Genomic DNA, 16202 nt, shown 5'->3' with positions numbered 1-16202 from the left:
TGATTTAATTAAGTAGTGGATCTGAGTAACTTTTACCTTCTTACCTCCCATGTGAAAAGAGAAGGTAAGAGGGACCATGTTAAATTTAGCCTTTGTCCAATGAGCAGTCAGTACGTAAAATATGGGGAACCAATTAAAAACGAACTATTACAGTTTTTAGCTTCTCAACAAATTGTTAAAGCACCGATTAAAAACAGGCCATTTTGTTTCTCCAACGCTTCAAAAATGTTTTGCATCTTTTTTGACGGTTTTTTTACACCACCGTTTGCGATTATGGCATCACACACAGTTTCATCCAAGGGTCTTTGATCGTATAGTGTCGCATTAGCAGCATCCTGCAGTAGTGACAAGTTTTCTCTTAGCCGTGTGCGGTGCCCCCCTCCATAGTTACACACATCGGTCATATCGTTGTAGTGCTTAGACGATGCTCTGCGCCGGAAACTTCATCATCACCGTCAACACGCTGTTGTGCTGATGAAACTCTCCTTCGTCCTCAACTGGATCAAGAGCTCAAGGGACGTCATCGTGCTGAACGTGTGCTGAACACGGAGGTCCCGTACCTTTGGCGCTAGGATCGGTTGGATCGCGAAGACATTCAACTACATCAACCGCGTTACTAAACGCTTCCGCTTTCGGTCTATGAGGGTACGTGGACACACTCTCCCCTCTTGTTGCTATGCATCTCCTAGATAGATCTTGCGTGATCGTAGGAAATATTTTGAACTACTGCGTTCCCCAACAAAGGTACCCATACAGACCAGCTCCCATGATCTGGGAGCGAGCCTGGGCACGCCATAGGACATAATTGGTGCGGCTCAAAGGTTCAGAGGTGTTGTTGTTTAGGCCAGAGAAGTAAGCCGAGCTAGAGGAGGACATGGTTGTGGCTTGGTTTTGATCTGGAGGAGGTTTTGATGGCGGCTAGGGTTGATCTGACTACCACAAAAGAATTGATGAAGCGTCTCAACTCCCGTAACATGGGAGCCCACATCAGGTTATATATTGATTGAGCGAGAGAGATCTCGCGATCATTTACATGGTGCGGTTGAGGAGGATCTCCAACCGTGGAGATAGATTACAAAGGAGAGGAGAAGGGATTGAAAGATACAGATAAATATTGTAACTCTCCTATCGTGAAGCACAAGGCTACCTCTATTCTGTTATAATATTTCTAACATCAGGTCCTTGTGCTTCTACTAGAATATAACAGTAAGGGCATGAGTGATGATCGGAAAGAAAATGCAAACACGAAAGAATCATCTAAAAGAGAAGAGAAGAGAGATGAGCAGTAGCCACTTGTTCATATTTGCTTGTTTGCAAGTATTAGCATCTTCGAACAAGTACCTACATGATATCTGTGTACTGTTGGCCATGAAAAGGAATTCCTCTGCTATCTGTCCTTGTGATTAAAAGCACGTGTGTTATGTCTGATTGATTAGTAGTGAATGAATAGCATAGTGAACGATAAGTCCTATAGTTCATATGCACCATTGGAAGTAAATTAGTATTGGACAAGCAGCAGCCAAAGGCTGGATCATGAACACATAAGATCGAAGTTAAAAAACATCAGATTGACAATGATGACATACTTTTTGAACCACAAAAGAGAAGCACACTCAAAAGAGTCATTCAAAGACTAAGGCATAAATCAAGATACCCAAAATCCGACTTGAACTAGGGTATTCAAAATCACCTTGCTACATTAAGACTTGTCTAGGAATGCGAACACAGCCAACCACATTGATGCGATGTGAAAAACTCAGTGACAACTTTAACACCTTACCACATAAGAATCTTGTCTACATTAGATAACGTATAGACACTGCCGTTCATATTGAAGTAATGTGGCAAACACAGTTACAACTAACAACTGCAGCGACCCTTCCCTTCTTCACCTGGAGAAAACAAAAGTGTTAATATGACAGTAACCTAATGCAGACACCGACAAAACCTAATAGTAAAACTTGAGAATATATAACAGTGTATGAACAAGGTTTGTGTACAGACATATGACCAGCGGAGCAACAAGTGAGGTGTTTTGGTGAACTTCGGCATTGTGCTCGTCCAAAACTTGCCAAAGTGACTAGCATTGTTTTTGCTACGGGCAATATGAGCAATACAAGAATTACGCTCGATCAAACTATCTTTGATCTCCTATATTTCTCAGAGTACCTTTATATCATATATCTTACCAGTATTCATATGTCAAATATATTCTTAGTGGATTGCCTAAGAAACAAGCTGGCAATTAATATGTTTAACTATTTCAACCCACGGGTAGATAAGCAGGCCTAAAGTGTCAAAAATATGTTGGGAAATGTCCACAGTTCAGAACTTAGGATGGGACTTCTGATTTATTACTTTGGAAGATATGTTTGAGTCGCAAACAAGCATTTCTTTCGTAGCAGCACCACCAGTAAGCAGTTAACTATTTTGATTTGTTCATACAGAAGTGGTTGTTGAGCGGCGCCACCGGCTGTAGATGCTCTTAATTATATCAGCAAGAAATTTCGGAGCAACGCATCAGGGACATTTCGAGTTAAACAAACGCAAGCGCCCGTCAGTCTCTCCCTTGCTCGAATCACATCGCCAACAGCCAGCTAAGTGTGACTGAGACACAACTATTCGTGAGCTACTCCGATGAGAAATACAGTAGCAAAAACGTCTTTGTATATATATATAAATCTAAACGTCTGACTCGGTAAGCATCGAAGCCGTCAAGGTAACGTGATGGCAGCTCAGCTGAAGAAGGAAAGCGAAAAGCAAAAGATCCCACGCGCACCCTGACGTACGTACGGTGGTTCCAAATCCAAATGGCAGGCGGTGGCCGGCTCAACGGCAAGTCGTGGGCTGCGGATGTCGAGGAGCTTGTGAATCTGGACGGCAGCGCAGACCCCCTGGTGGAGGCGGCGCGGTGGCGGAAGCACTCCATCTATCGGGTGCCGGCGCACGTGAGGAAGAAGAACAGCAGGTACGCTTACATCTCGCCCTACGAGCCGCAGCTGGTGTCCTTGGGCCCCTTCCATCACGGCAGCCCCGAGCTGGAGCCGCTAGAGGAGCACAAGCAGAGAGCGCTCCTCCACCTGCTCCGGCGCACCGGGACGCCGGTGCGGGACCTCGTGGAGGCGCTGGAGCAGGTGGTGGGTCGGCTGGAGGAGGCGTACATGGACCTGGACGACAGTTGGCGCCGCGACACCGACGAGTTCCTGCGAGTCATGGTGATGGACGGCTGCTTCCTGATGGAGGTGATGAGGACGGCGGCCGAGGACGGCCGCAGCGACTACGCCGCCAGCGACCCCGTCTTCAGCCGGCACGGCCAGCTCTACATGTTCCCCTACATCCGGCGCGACATGCTGATGATGGAGAACCAGCTGCCGCTGCTGGTGCTCCAGATGCTCGTCGCCGTCGTGTCCGGCCCCGATGCAGCGGTATGGTATACACACATCTCTCACCAAAGACCAGACCATCCACAACTCAAGGACTGATGATGTGATGTTATTTCCTATACGAGCAAGACCCACGACGCGATCAACAACATGGTGCTCAAGTTCGTGTCTTTGATGCCTGACCCGCCGGAGATGTGTGACGGCAGCCTGGCGCTCCACCCCATCGACGTCTGCCACCGGAGCCTGCTGTACGGCCTGCCGCGCGAGATGGTCAAGGGGCGGGAAGACGAGTTCATCCGCTCCGCCACGGAGCTGGACCAGGCGGGCATCCGGTTCGCCAGGAGCTCCACGCGCAGCCTCCACGACATCGGCTTCCTCGACGGCGCGCTCCACGTCCCGGAGCTCACCGTGGACGACTACACGGAGCACAAGCTCTTCAGCCTGATGGCCTTCGAGCGCCTGCACGCTGGCGCCGGTGCCAACGAGGTGACGGCCTACGTCTTCTTCATGGACAACATCATCAAGTCGGCCGCCGACGCCCAGCTCGTCTGCTCCAAGAGGATCATCTCCAATGGCCTCGGCAGCGACAAGGAGGTGGCCAGGATGTTCAACCGCCTGGCCAACGAAGCGGAGCTGGACAAGTACAGCCCGCTCCGCACCCTGCACGGCCAGGTCAACACCTACTGCGAGAAGCGCCGGAACCAGTGGCGAGCGAGCCTCATCCGGAACCACGCCGCCAATCCCTGGGCCGTCGTCTCGCTCCTCGCCGCCGTCCTCCTCCTCGTCCTGACCGTCCTGCAGACCGTCTACACCGTGCTGCCCTACTACCAGCAGCAACCATAAGCCCAGGACGACACACCGTACCGTACGTGTCTGGACTAGTATTGTCGCACGTACGCAGGCTTCTTCTTCTCTTCGATGAATTGTTTCAGGCTTGTTATGTAAACCAACTGTACATATATTTATCAGATGACATGTTACGCCAATAATAGCGCAAGTGTGCCCGATTTTAATCGAAATTTATTTGCTCAATAAGGCCTTAATTTCTCAAGCATGTCCACTATTTCATCACCGGGCAAAGCTAGACCTACGTAAGGTCTGTTACGTGTTTTACGTAAACAGTATCATCTATACTTCTATACTACTATTAAACAATCAAACACGAACTTCTTTAAGCACACCCCACAAAACGTACACAAATCCAATACCACCGCATGATTAGGCTCACTAAAACCAATCTAACGGTCAGCCTTAACCTAAACCATTTTCTGTGTGCACTTAGCAATTTACATTGACTGACCGTACTCCACCGTGGAGGAAAATATGAAACTCCACGCCTGAGCAATTAGGAAACTAATAATCACAGGTACATCCTATTCTAGGAAACTAAATCAGAGTGCATCCATCCTATTATCTATATCTATACTACTATTAAACAATCAAACACGAACTTCTTTAAGCACACCCCACAAAGCGTACACAGATCCAATACCACCGCACGATTAGGCCCACTAAAATCAATCTAACGGTTAGCCTTAACCTAAACCATTTTCTATGTGCACTTAGCAATTTACATTGACTGACCGTACTCCACCGTGGAGGAAAATATGAAACTCCACGCCTGAGCAATTAGGAAACTAATAATCACGGGTGCATCCTATTCTAGGAAACTAAATCAGAATGCATCCATCCTATTAGGAAACTAATCTCAGACAAATCCATCCTATTAAAAAACTTATCTCGGACGCATCCATCCTATTAGGAAGCTAATCGCGAGCCGCCTGCCGCCATCATGCACGCTAGCCACGATGGGGGAAGCGCGAGGAGCTTCGTCTTCCTCCGGGAACACACGTGCTATCGCCGCCATCGTCTTTTGCCTGGAGGCCAGGCGCTCTTCTGCTGCTACTGCGACCACTCCATCCACGTCCAGGGCATGCTCTCCGGCAACCATCGGCATCCACGTTGACTTCAGCTCCGTTCACAGCACCCACGCCGACAAAGTGTCTTTTCAGTGGGTGCACGTGCATTACATATTAAATAAGAATCGTGGGGCTTCAAGCAATCTGGAATTATAGATTTGGGATTATCTTAGGTTGCCGATTTGCTGTACTAAAAATGTGTAATTATATATGGCACGTACATAAGAATGCAGCAATCTTGTCTTACAAAGTAGGATCAAGAGGGATACTAAAGAAGTCAAGATGCAGAGTCTATTTCCCATGATTACTTCTCATGTTCATGTCGGCTTCCTTGGGCTTTACTTCGTACCACCATATGCATTAAACTGGATCGTATCAAGAGGTAACGTCATCCCCTTGATTAGAATTGCCTTATTTGTGCTATTTGATCAGTGTGTGTTTTACGTATGACCTTGCTTTACCTAGAATTAAGGTGGTTTGCACCTGCCTAGGCACTATCTCCAGAGATAGGTTGGAAATCAGAATATATGATTCATTCTTAGAGAAAACTTTACACGCGTCACTTTAACATAATTGCATAGCAATCCGGTAAATTATGTAAGATTCGGTAGGAGGCAAGATATTGAAAATGTACTACTATTTCAGTTACATGATTCTATACATCTAAAACGGGTCACATGACTCCGTAACTGTTGTTAGAGAATATCTCTCGCTGTTCTGTAAAGGTATGCAATCTCTACTGCGTTCCAATAAAGAGAATTTTACCATATAGAAGGATCCAATGAAGAAACTAATCTGGCTGAGTTCCAATAAATAGATCCTTCAAAGGATATGTCCTAATACAGCTGCCGTATATTGGTAAAGAGAAATCATATAAACTGTACTCAATCGGATTTATTTTGTTTCATGACAGAGAAACCAAATACCTTTCGCTATTTTGGAACATATATTTATTCTTATATACTTGTGCAGTTTCAAATGATCCAACATATCTGCAGTCATCAAACTTGAAGACATGCTGTTTAAGGCCTTATTTGCACCGTCTCTCTTTCTTTGTCTGTGCGTCTCTTTCATCCAATAATAATAATGAACAATTTTTTCCGGATCAGGTATTACACTGTTACAAATGTATGCTGAAGCTACTCCTTACGACAAGGAAAAAGAGGATGAATGCTTTCCATCTTCACCAGTTCTGTAGCATGTTCCAAATTGTTGGCTCTTTCTTATTTGAGGATTCATCATTTTTTTTGTAATTTAGAAGCTGACCTGAAAGCTTGATAAGGTTAAGCTTGACAAATACTCTAGAATACTTTTCCTTCCATCTTTATTTTTCTTCATAACTCATTTCAGTTTCTATACGTACAAAGCGTCTTACATCATTGTAAGTTAGTATGGTTGCCAATGCATAAACACATACAAAACCAGAAAAATATTTTCTATCATGATAATTATTGGATTTCTTTTAGCCCTTTTACATTTCAATTAGTTCTAGTAAATCATCTTTATTTCATATAGAAGTCGTTGTAGTCACATATCATCTTTTATTTCCTATTATCCATAGTAGGTAGCTATATAATTTTGGCAGTCCACACAACCAAAAAATATATATAGTTTGATCCAAATTAGTATAAATGTATATTTTGCTATGCATACTAGTAGAATAAAATAAGATTCGAGAATTAAGCATCTTGAACAATATAATTGCACCGTAAGGCAGTTTATACTTTTTTTTCCTGGCTACACTCGAAGAGAAGACTATACTACATTCCTATATTACTGCATTAATAAATAATTGCTGATTTTATTTAAACGAGAATATTTTCCTGCTATTACACTATGCAGCAACATAACCACTATTGTGTCTCGCTTTTGAAAATACAATTTGAGCGACATCAAACATTGTGTATCCATTTGATTTATATTTTAAAAAACATTTATTTTTTATATTATGTGAATTCACCTGTTTTACGTTTGAGACGTGCGTTGCACGTGCAAACTTACTAGTGGAGAAAGATGATTGGATCTGTAGGAGGGCAGGGGCCCACCCCTGCTGAAATCAGGGAGCCAGGAGGTTTAGTAGTATGGAAAAATACGTAGGCCTTCGTAGGCACTACGTAGATGTAAGATTATCGTTCATCATCCAGGGTGCAGAATACGTTATTATTCACTGAGGTACTTGGATAATTTTTACATAAAAAAACCGGATGCGTTTCATCTAAACAGGACCAAATTTTTTATATTTCGACATATTTCAACTAAACCAAAGTCTAAACCTAGTTTAAATTACCACCGGCACCTGTTCCCGTGTCCAGCCGGACATGAGCCCCGGAAACTAAACCTCCTACTCCACAGTGTGCAGGAGGCTAATGGGCAGATGATGATGAGCCGACCAAGCTTAGCTTTAATGGGAGGGGAGGAGTGGTGGCCTTTCATAGGCGGTGGATGTCGCATACGGTCACTACAAGGATTCCGGTCTATTGCAACAAAATTTATTGCTATAACTACCATTTGTTGCAATAAAATGCAATATTACCACAAATTCTCTGGTTGTGGTAATAGGTCACACATAGTGCCATAACTTAGTTTGGTCACGATAAATACTAACTTTGTTGCAATAGAGGCCTCGTATTGCAACAAACGGTATCGGCGTTGCAATATGGCAGCGTTATTGCGACAAATAAATTCCGTTGCGTGAGGGTAGTCATTTCGTTGTAATAGATACTAGTTATTTCAATAGAATAACTATTCGTGGCAATATTCAGAAAGATATTGCAACACAGGCATGACGTTGCATTAGTTATCAAATATTGTTGCAAAAAATTGGCTAACTATTGCAACAAAATAAATTGGCCTTGCCATATGGCTGCGACATTGCGACAAAAAAATTCCATTGCGCAAAGCAGACATTTTCTTGCAATAGAGAGTAGGTATTTCAACATGATAACTTTTGTGGTAGTATTTGAAAAGATATTGCAACATCGGTGTGATGTTGCATTAGTTACAAGTAAAATAGTGGAAAATATATTATTCGAATTTATAGATATTAAGTTATAATTTTTGCAAGCTCTAAGGAGTAATTAAAATATTTCTAAATTACACCAATTTTAATTAACCAAAAATGTGGAAACAGTTTATAAATGGTTAGACCACACTTTCTTGATAGGAATACATATTTAACTCGTTAAATTTGGATTTGAAATGGCCAAGAAATGTTCGCCTATGTAAAAAAACATGTTGACGAGTTTCAAAAAACATGTATGCAATTTAAAAAATGTTTGTGAATTCAAAAAAGATTCAAGAATTTGTAAAAAAGTTTATGAATTTAGAATATGTTCGCAACTTCAAAATTATGGTGGACATTTTTCAATTTGGTGAACAAATTTTAATTCGAAAAATGTCACCCCAATTGGTAAAAATGTTTACCGTTTTGAAAACAAATATCAGGAATTTAAAAATATTCACAATTTCAAAAAAACAATTGTACGTGCTGAGTATACACCAGGTCGCTCACGCCAAATAGGAGACCGCCAAAAAAATGAAAACGAACAAAAAACCAGAGCACACAGAACACAACTGGGCCATAGCTTTAAAACGAAATATACAGGCCCTCCCAGCCCAAAGGAAAAGACTATGTATACCTAAATGGATTTCTGTTGCTAAAAAACACCTAAATGGATTTATTTTCTCCAAAAACCTAAATAGATTTGTTTTCACCCAAAAAAAACCTAAATAGATTAAAAACTAAATATATAATAAGTGCATCTCCACATTTATAGCACATACACGCTTGGTATCGTGGTTAGCACGTGCGTAAACAGCGCACAGGTCTCAGGTTCGACACCCTCCGCGTGCTCTGTTTTCTTTTATTTCTCATATATCCCACTGACATATGGGCCCATTCAGACGAGCGGGACCGGGCTAACGTGTCATACTGCAGAATACACTGTACATAGTCCTCATTGTTTGAAAAATTCCCAACAATGTCCAGAAAATGTTTATTCCCATTCTAAAAATAAACGTGACACTTAAAGGAATAGTCACATATATACCAATAATATATGTGAAATTTTCCAAAATGTTTATACAATGTAAAAGAATGCATAGTTTACAAATAATGTATGAGAAATTTTCAAAAGTTTTTACAGTGTAAAAGAAAACTTTGCATAATTTGACAAAATTCCCAATAACGATGGACTAATAATTATTTTGGAACTCGTCGACAAGTTTTTTTTGCATAGGCGAACATTCCTTGAAATTGGGGAACAACTTTTGAAATTCAGAAACATAGTTTTGTGCAGAATATTTTTAGAAATTCACGAATTTTATTTTGAATCGGCGAACATTTTTAAAAAATTGAAATATTTTTTTAAAATTCCGAAACATTGTTTTGAATATTTTGAAAAAAATCATGGAATTTGTTTTGTGGAAACGGACTTTATTTTTCGATCATGATTGTTTTTTGAGGCGATGAACATATTTAAAAAAGCTCATAAACATTTTATAAATTTATGAATTTTTTAAAAGATAAGTATATCTATATAATAGACGTTGCATCCCCATTTAAACATATCACAGATTTGCCCTGGTGGGAAGCGATGAACGTTTTTGAAAAAACTCATGAACATTTTCTAAATATATGAAATTTTTAAAAGCCAGAATATCTATATAATAGACAATGTATCACCATATTAAACATATCACTGATTTGGCCTGGTGGCTTGCTTGCCCAGCGATGGGGCAGAACCTTGCGCATGCGAATCCCCTCGTCGTGTTTTTTCCTCTTATTTGTCGGCATGCTTTTTTCTTTTTATTACTCGGCCCACAAACAAATTGACCCGTTAGCTATAGAAATACGAGATACTATGCAATGTGTAGACTGTTGTTTCAAGCTCAAAGACCGTATTGAGCACGTATTTTCTTATGACGGGACCGTATTGAAGTACTTTGCAACCACCAGGACCAAGTTGGACTTCGCCAGCTAGCGACTACGAGGACGATAGATGCAATTATCTGAAGTATAAATCACAGAGAAATATTTCTATTATGTAGGATGTGGCACTTAATCGGGAGTAATAATCTACACTGCAGGAGAGTGAGGGTATCAAATAAAGGATTGTTACTTCAAAGCAGGAAAGTGACCAGGTGGCAACTCGCAAAATCAGAAGCTCCAACCCAATCAAATCACGAAGCACTGCCACAACATATGGACGACTCGAAGATACGGAAAAATCCTGCGCGAACGACACACAAAATACATGTCTAAGCCAGCTCGGGTTGTCGCTTCCTGGCGCTGATAGACAGGGTCCACCACACGACCATAGGCCGGAGCGCTCTCATTTGAGGGAGCTTAGAAACATAGAGATCTGCACACAATTTTCTTGCTGGCCGGAAGAGATTTTTTTTGTGTGTGAAATGCTAGAACTAAATTTAACTTCATTGCAAAGCAATATTTGTTTTCAAAGTTTGGATTTTGTCATGGCAACTAGGAAGTAAACAAAGATACACAATTGTAGATCCTTGCTGTAACAACACGTTCCTAACACAAAAGATCTCAGAACAAAATTGGTTTGATTATTAATTTACAGAGTTGAATATCTATGGTTGTTGTTGAAACAAAAATGACATGATTATGTTGGACCTACTCTAGCGCGGAGGAACTCTCTATGGATTGTTCGGTAAGATGAAAGATGCTTAGATCACCCCATCTCAAGATCAAAATGTGAGATCGAGACTGACATAGATCGACCGTCTCATCAACCCATCCCATCTGTAGTTATGTTTCAAGGCAAGAATATAACCTAGTAGTTTTAAAGTGAGGGTCACATGATGTTTTCTGTGGGCTGTAGTTCAAAATTGGTCAAGTTTTTGCTACTTTCTGAAACGATTTCTGAAATTGTAGTGCAAACCTGGTTGTACGTACCTATAGCCGGATCGTCCGGCGACAACGCGCTAGCACCGGTCGCAACCCCTACTTCTGCAGGACGGCAAGCCCCGTCCGACGAGCCGCCCCTCTGACCTTGCACGTCGCTCCTGGTCGGCCATGGCTCCCGTCGCCCTCTTCCTCCATCCTCGGTGCTGACCAAGCAGTTCCTTTGTCCCTTTTCCCGATCTTCCCCCGGGAGCTCGAGCCTTTCCACCGGCCATGGATGCAAGCTTCCCACATGCTGCTTACCGCCGTACTTAGGGAAGATGACGGGCGTGAGACGATTTCATCGGGAAGCTCCTGATCTAGTTCGGAAGGAAGATAACGGTGGTAAGACGGTTTGTCGGGATTTGAAAACACTCAATGACAACAACAGTGCAAAATATGGTATCCTCTAAACATATGATGCCATGGATTGGTCACGTTGAACTACTTATACGCACCATACATGTATACTAAATAACCGGGAAACAATGTATAAATAAAAAATATACAAATATCGACGCCGAGAACGTTAGAAGGGAGGGCGCCGGATCGCCCCTCCATGATTCTCGGATTTGGTGGTCTTTTAAAAAAGAAATAACTTACAAACATATTTTAGTAATATTATTTTAGCAGCATATATATCTCATATTGCTTTGAAATATTTTTTTCTAATTTATTTCATTATTCTAAACATTCCATCCAAAAATAATTACTTTCCCACCACCTAATTTCAGTTTACTGTAGTTTGCGCCAATATTTTGTGTTCCCACCAAAACAAATAGAGTCTACTTATCCTTTGCCTTCCTAACTACCCACGATTATTATTCTAAACCAAATCACAGGGCGTCTTCATGGGTGATTGGATCTGAGGTCTCGTCCTCGTTCCTCCGTCACGGCGTCAACACAGCAAACCACACCGGAGTCAACTGCAGTACGAGGAGTCGTCGTCCTCGATCTCGCCCTCCTCCCTCTCCTCCGTGCCCGCCGACACGGGCCGCGTCTCCGTGTCCTCGGCCATGCTGCCAACAACAGCGATGCGGTCTGGTGTCGGCGCCGACGGAGTTCCCGTCTTCTTCCCTGCATCACGAGCGCAGTGCCGGCCTGCCTACGTCGGGGTTGCTCGCCACATGGCCGACCCGGAGGTGGAGATGCTGCGACCAGGTTCATCACCAAGCCGCATCCCTGAACCTCCATAACGAGTGCTGTAGATGCAGTACCGCCGCCGTATCCCGCCCCCATGATCCTAACGAGCAGGCCAGATTCGCCGCCGCCGGGAGCAGCACAGAGTCGTGGTCGTGCGCTACCATACAGCCTCAATGCGTCAACCCCGGCCATCTCTACGTGGGACAACTATGCCTCACCATAGATGACCTCCAACACCGTCCTGCTGCCCAAAAAGGAACGAAACATCCGGCTCTCGGACGACTTCCCCTGCCCCCGCTAAGATCGCCCCTTTTAAACAGCTGAGCGGCATCGCTCCTATGGTCTCCACCATCAGCTTCGTGTCTCCCCCCTTTGGTGACCTCAAAAGCACATACGTAGTATCAGTATCATAGTTGTAATTACTAATCCATACAATTATTATTATTTCGCTGTTATTTGCAGATATGTTATCTGTGTGCTAAAGTTGGCTGGGTACTTTGGCCACTTTCACCGGAAATATCAAAGATAGAAAGGAGCATATATGGTTTCATGCCTCTCATGTTTCGGTACTGTACCTACAAATTTTTAGATACACATTGGACTACGACATAGTATTAAAGTGCGCCACATCGGCTATATCATTGCCTCCAAATGGTTACTTGATCTCTGTATTATAGTTGATGGTGTAATTGTTGTTTCAGCTGGATGTATATCTGATACAGTCACCGGTTATAAAAGCTTTTGATTTGCTTAGTAACTTTTGTTGTAGATTCTAGGTTTGTTTTGTAGGACCTTCCATACATTAACAAATATATTTTTAGCTGATTGTTACCTACTTGACTTCATTTGGCCACACCAGCAAGTTACATATATATGTTGACTCCTGCATGAATGACAGCAATGTATTGGCATCTACCTGCTGATCACGAGTTCATGACTGAGATTCGAGATGGATAAGGTATCCCTTCTTAACACGAATATGTTTTGTTTTCCTGAAAGAAAATCTTGACAGTTATGCAAATTATGTTCGGATCTCCTTATTCTTATGCTTTGTTATTCAGGACACTGCCGCTTAACATCATCTTTTAATTTTCTTTATCATGAACATCTATTTCAATGTTGTTTCTCAGCGATTGGTGTAGGTCATTCAGAACCCACTCCAACATTTGTTCGGGTTTGTTACGTCTTTGCCTCCATTTAATTAGCCACTTGAGTTTTTCAAGTTATCATGCATGTATTACTGGATAATTCATCACACTTTTAATCTATAGTAGACTAAGGAGATTTATGCTGCTACCGCATAGGTAATACTTCAATGGTGAGCTACCTTCTGCATTGTAGAGTTCTCTTTTTAAGGTATGCCATTCTAATTAATTTTTTGATTTTATATTAGTAATCATTTGTTCAGTCCCTATTGTTGTGAGCTCCATGGTAATTATTGCCTCCTAATTCTAGCAAATATTTACCGGTTATGTATGGTTCTCTATTTGCGCATCACCAGGTGTAAAGGGTCCAATATAATCAATTCACTAAACTTATCTTGGGATATTCATATGTAAATTTCTATCAAATGTACACAATTTCCATTTTTCTGTCGGTGTAAACTTACCAGATTATTTATGTTTTTCTTAATTTGCTTCTGGGAACAACCGAATATATGCCCAAGGAGTAGTGAAGTGGGTGCTCTAATCTTGCTCTTTCTTTTGCTTCAGAATGAATTGTCGTCGGGCAAACTGAATAAAATACTGTAGAGAACCACGACACCAAGGGTCTTCTCCTTTGCCAAGAGATTATTTCCACTATGTAACTCATGTAACCATGTTTATTTTTGTTTACTACACATAATCTTGATAATTTTGTTCTCTTTCATTATGATTTGGCGAGGCATCGTCTATGTACTGTGTTATGCCAACATTTTACCATCCAATCTTATAATCCATCTACACAGAGAACAAATGTAGAAAATAGAAGTGGGCTGATTTCTTGCCCAGCTTTGCTACGTGGTGCACATGTATTTTCTGCTCCAATGTCATCACGCCATGTGATCCGTCCTTTTCTAGGGAATATTAATCCATCTATTGCTATATGATATAACTCAAGCTTTCTTATTCTTAGTCATGAGCTTTGTCCCCTTACTTATATTGATATTAGTTTGCCAGGGCTCCTGGTTCCATGGCGTTCCTTAGTCTTTGGTGGGCATACTAAAAGGTGAGGGCTCTCCTGGTCAAACAAGTGGAATGAACGCATGCTCTTTTCTCACATTGAAGGACCATAAACTGCTGATGGGCACCTCAAGTTTCTCCCCCATTTCAGTTCGCTTTGGAAATCTCTTGCAAGCTCAAGTGCTCAGTTGTAAGGTATTTCTTAGCACCAATTTAAAAGCAAAGTTAACACTCAAAATCTGGTCCATTGTAAAAACTTTTTTCATCCCTGATCATAATTGTGCCATATGCCAAGCTCATGTCGAAGCATATAGTTGTACTTTTGTTTGATTGTTGATTTGGCTTGCAATGTTTGGACATTCTATGGCCTGCATGGTGATGAGGCATCTAAAACATGGCAGAGATAGAGATTATTTACCAATAGATCAATAGACTATTTTCCATGGAAATAGCCATTTTGGGATGTGTTGTATTTGGAAAGTATGTAATAGAAAAATCTTTGGTAATATACTTGCTGGAGAATTCAAGTTGTTAGCACCTACAGTAGAGCTGAATCTAGGAGAGTGAAAAGAAAATTGTTTTGTTGCATGGATGACTGAGTACTTTGGCACTGATTCAAAATTTCAGGTTATCTCTAAGATCACTCTTTGTCTACTATGTGTTAAGATGAAATTGCTTGTCTGACTGGTTATATTTGCTTTCAATGACTTGATAGGAATACAGCCAAAAGAACACCGATACCCGTAAGAAACTGAAGACAATAGACAGAATTGGATCAAAATCTTATTTGCAACTAAGTTTTGAGAAGGTATGAGTCTAACTAAATATGTATGCCTCGCTGCTAACTATGGTTTCATGTTTCAAGCATCTCATTGCTATATTACTTGCAGAGAAACTTGGAAACTGGAGAAGAGTTAGATTGTATTGCTCTGTGGGAACTCACCCACACGAAGAATGAAACATGGTCTAACACAGAGTCCCAGTATATTTACGTGAGCACTGACTTTTGGTTAATTATTCAATGATGTGCATTCAGCATGCTTCTTCATCAGCTTGGATTATTCATGTGTTGGATCATGTTATTCTTGTTTCATCATTTATAGTGTCAATATTGGTGGATATTTGCTATGAGAATTATGAATTTTATGAATCTACATATTATACGTATGGTTTTGAATATTCTAATTGAACGCCTGTATTTTTTTTACGGTTGCAGTAGGCTATTACCACAACCCAGTTTTGGTTGCCACATGTTAGCACCACGAACAGTTTAAATTGTCGCAATAGTTTCTCGCTACAAACATTTCACCCGCGGTGAAACCTATTTATCACCACCAAAACTAGTATGTTGCAATTTCCTATTACGACGTCTAAAATATTTGTTGCCATAATTTAATGCCACAAGTGTAGCGGTTCGTGGCAAAATGCCTAATGCCACGAAAACAAGAATTGTTGCCATAGTTTATTGCCACGGAAGAGTACGCGCCACAAAATGAGCATCGTTGGCATATGTTCTTTCCACAAATGTCTATTGTCACGAGCTATAAGTGGCCATGATTCGTTACATGTTGCATTAAAGTTATCTCCACAAAGCGAATTGTGGCATAACGTGAGTGTTGTCACGGGAAAACATGTGGCAACTTCCCACATGGTTGTTGCAATAGCACACCTTATTGCCACAATTATT

This window comes from Triticum urartu, chromosome 3 (assembly GCF_003073215.2).
Source record: "Triticum urartu cultivar G1812 chromosome 3, Tu2.1, whole genome shotgun sequence".
Lineage (NCBI taxonomy): Eukaryota > Viridiplantae > Streptophyta > Magnoliopsida > Poales > Poaceae > Triticum > Triticum urartu.
The sequence above is the reverse complement of the archived record's forward strand: the minus strand, read 5'-3'. Positions refer to the sequence as shown.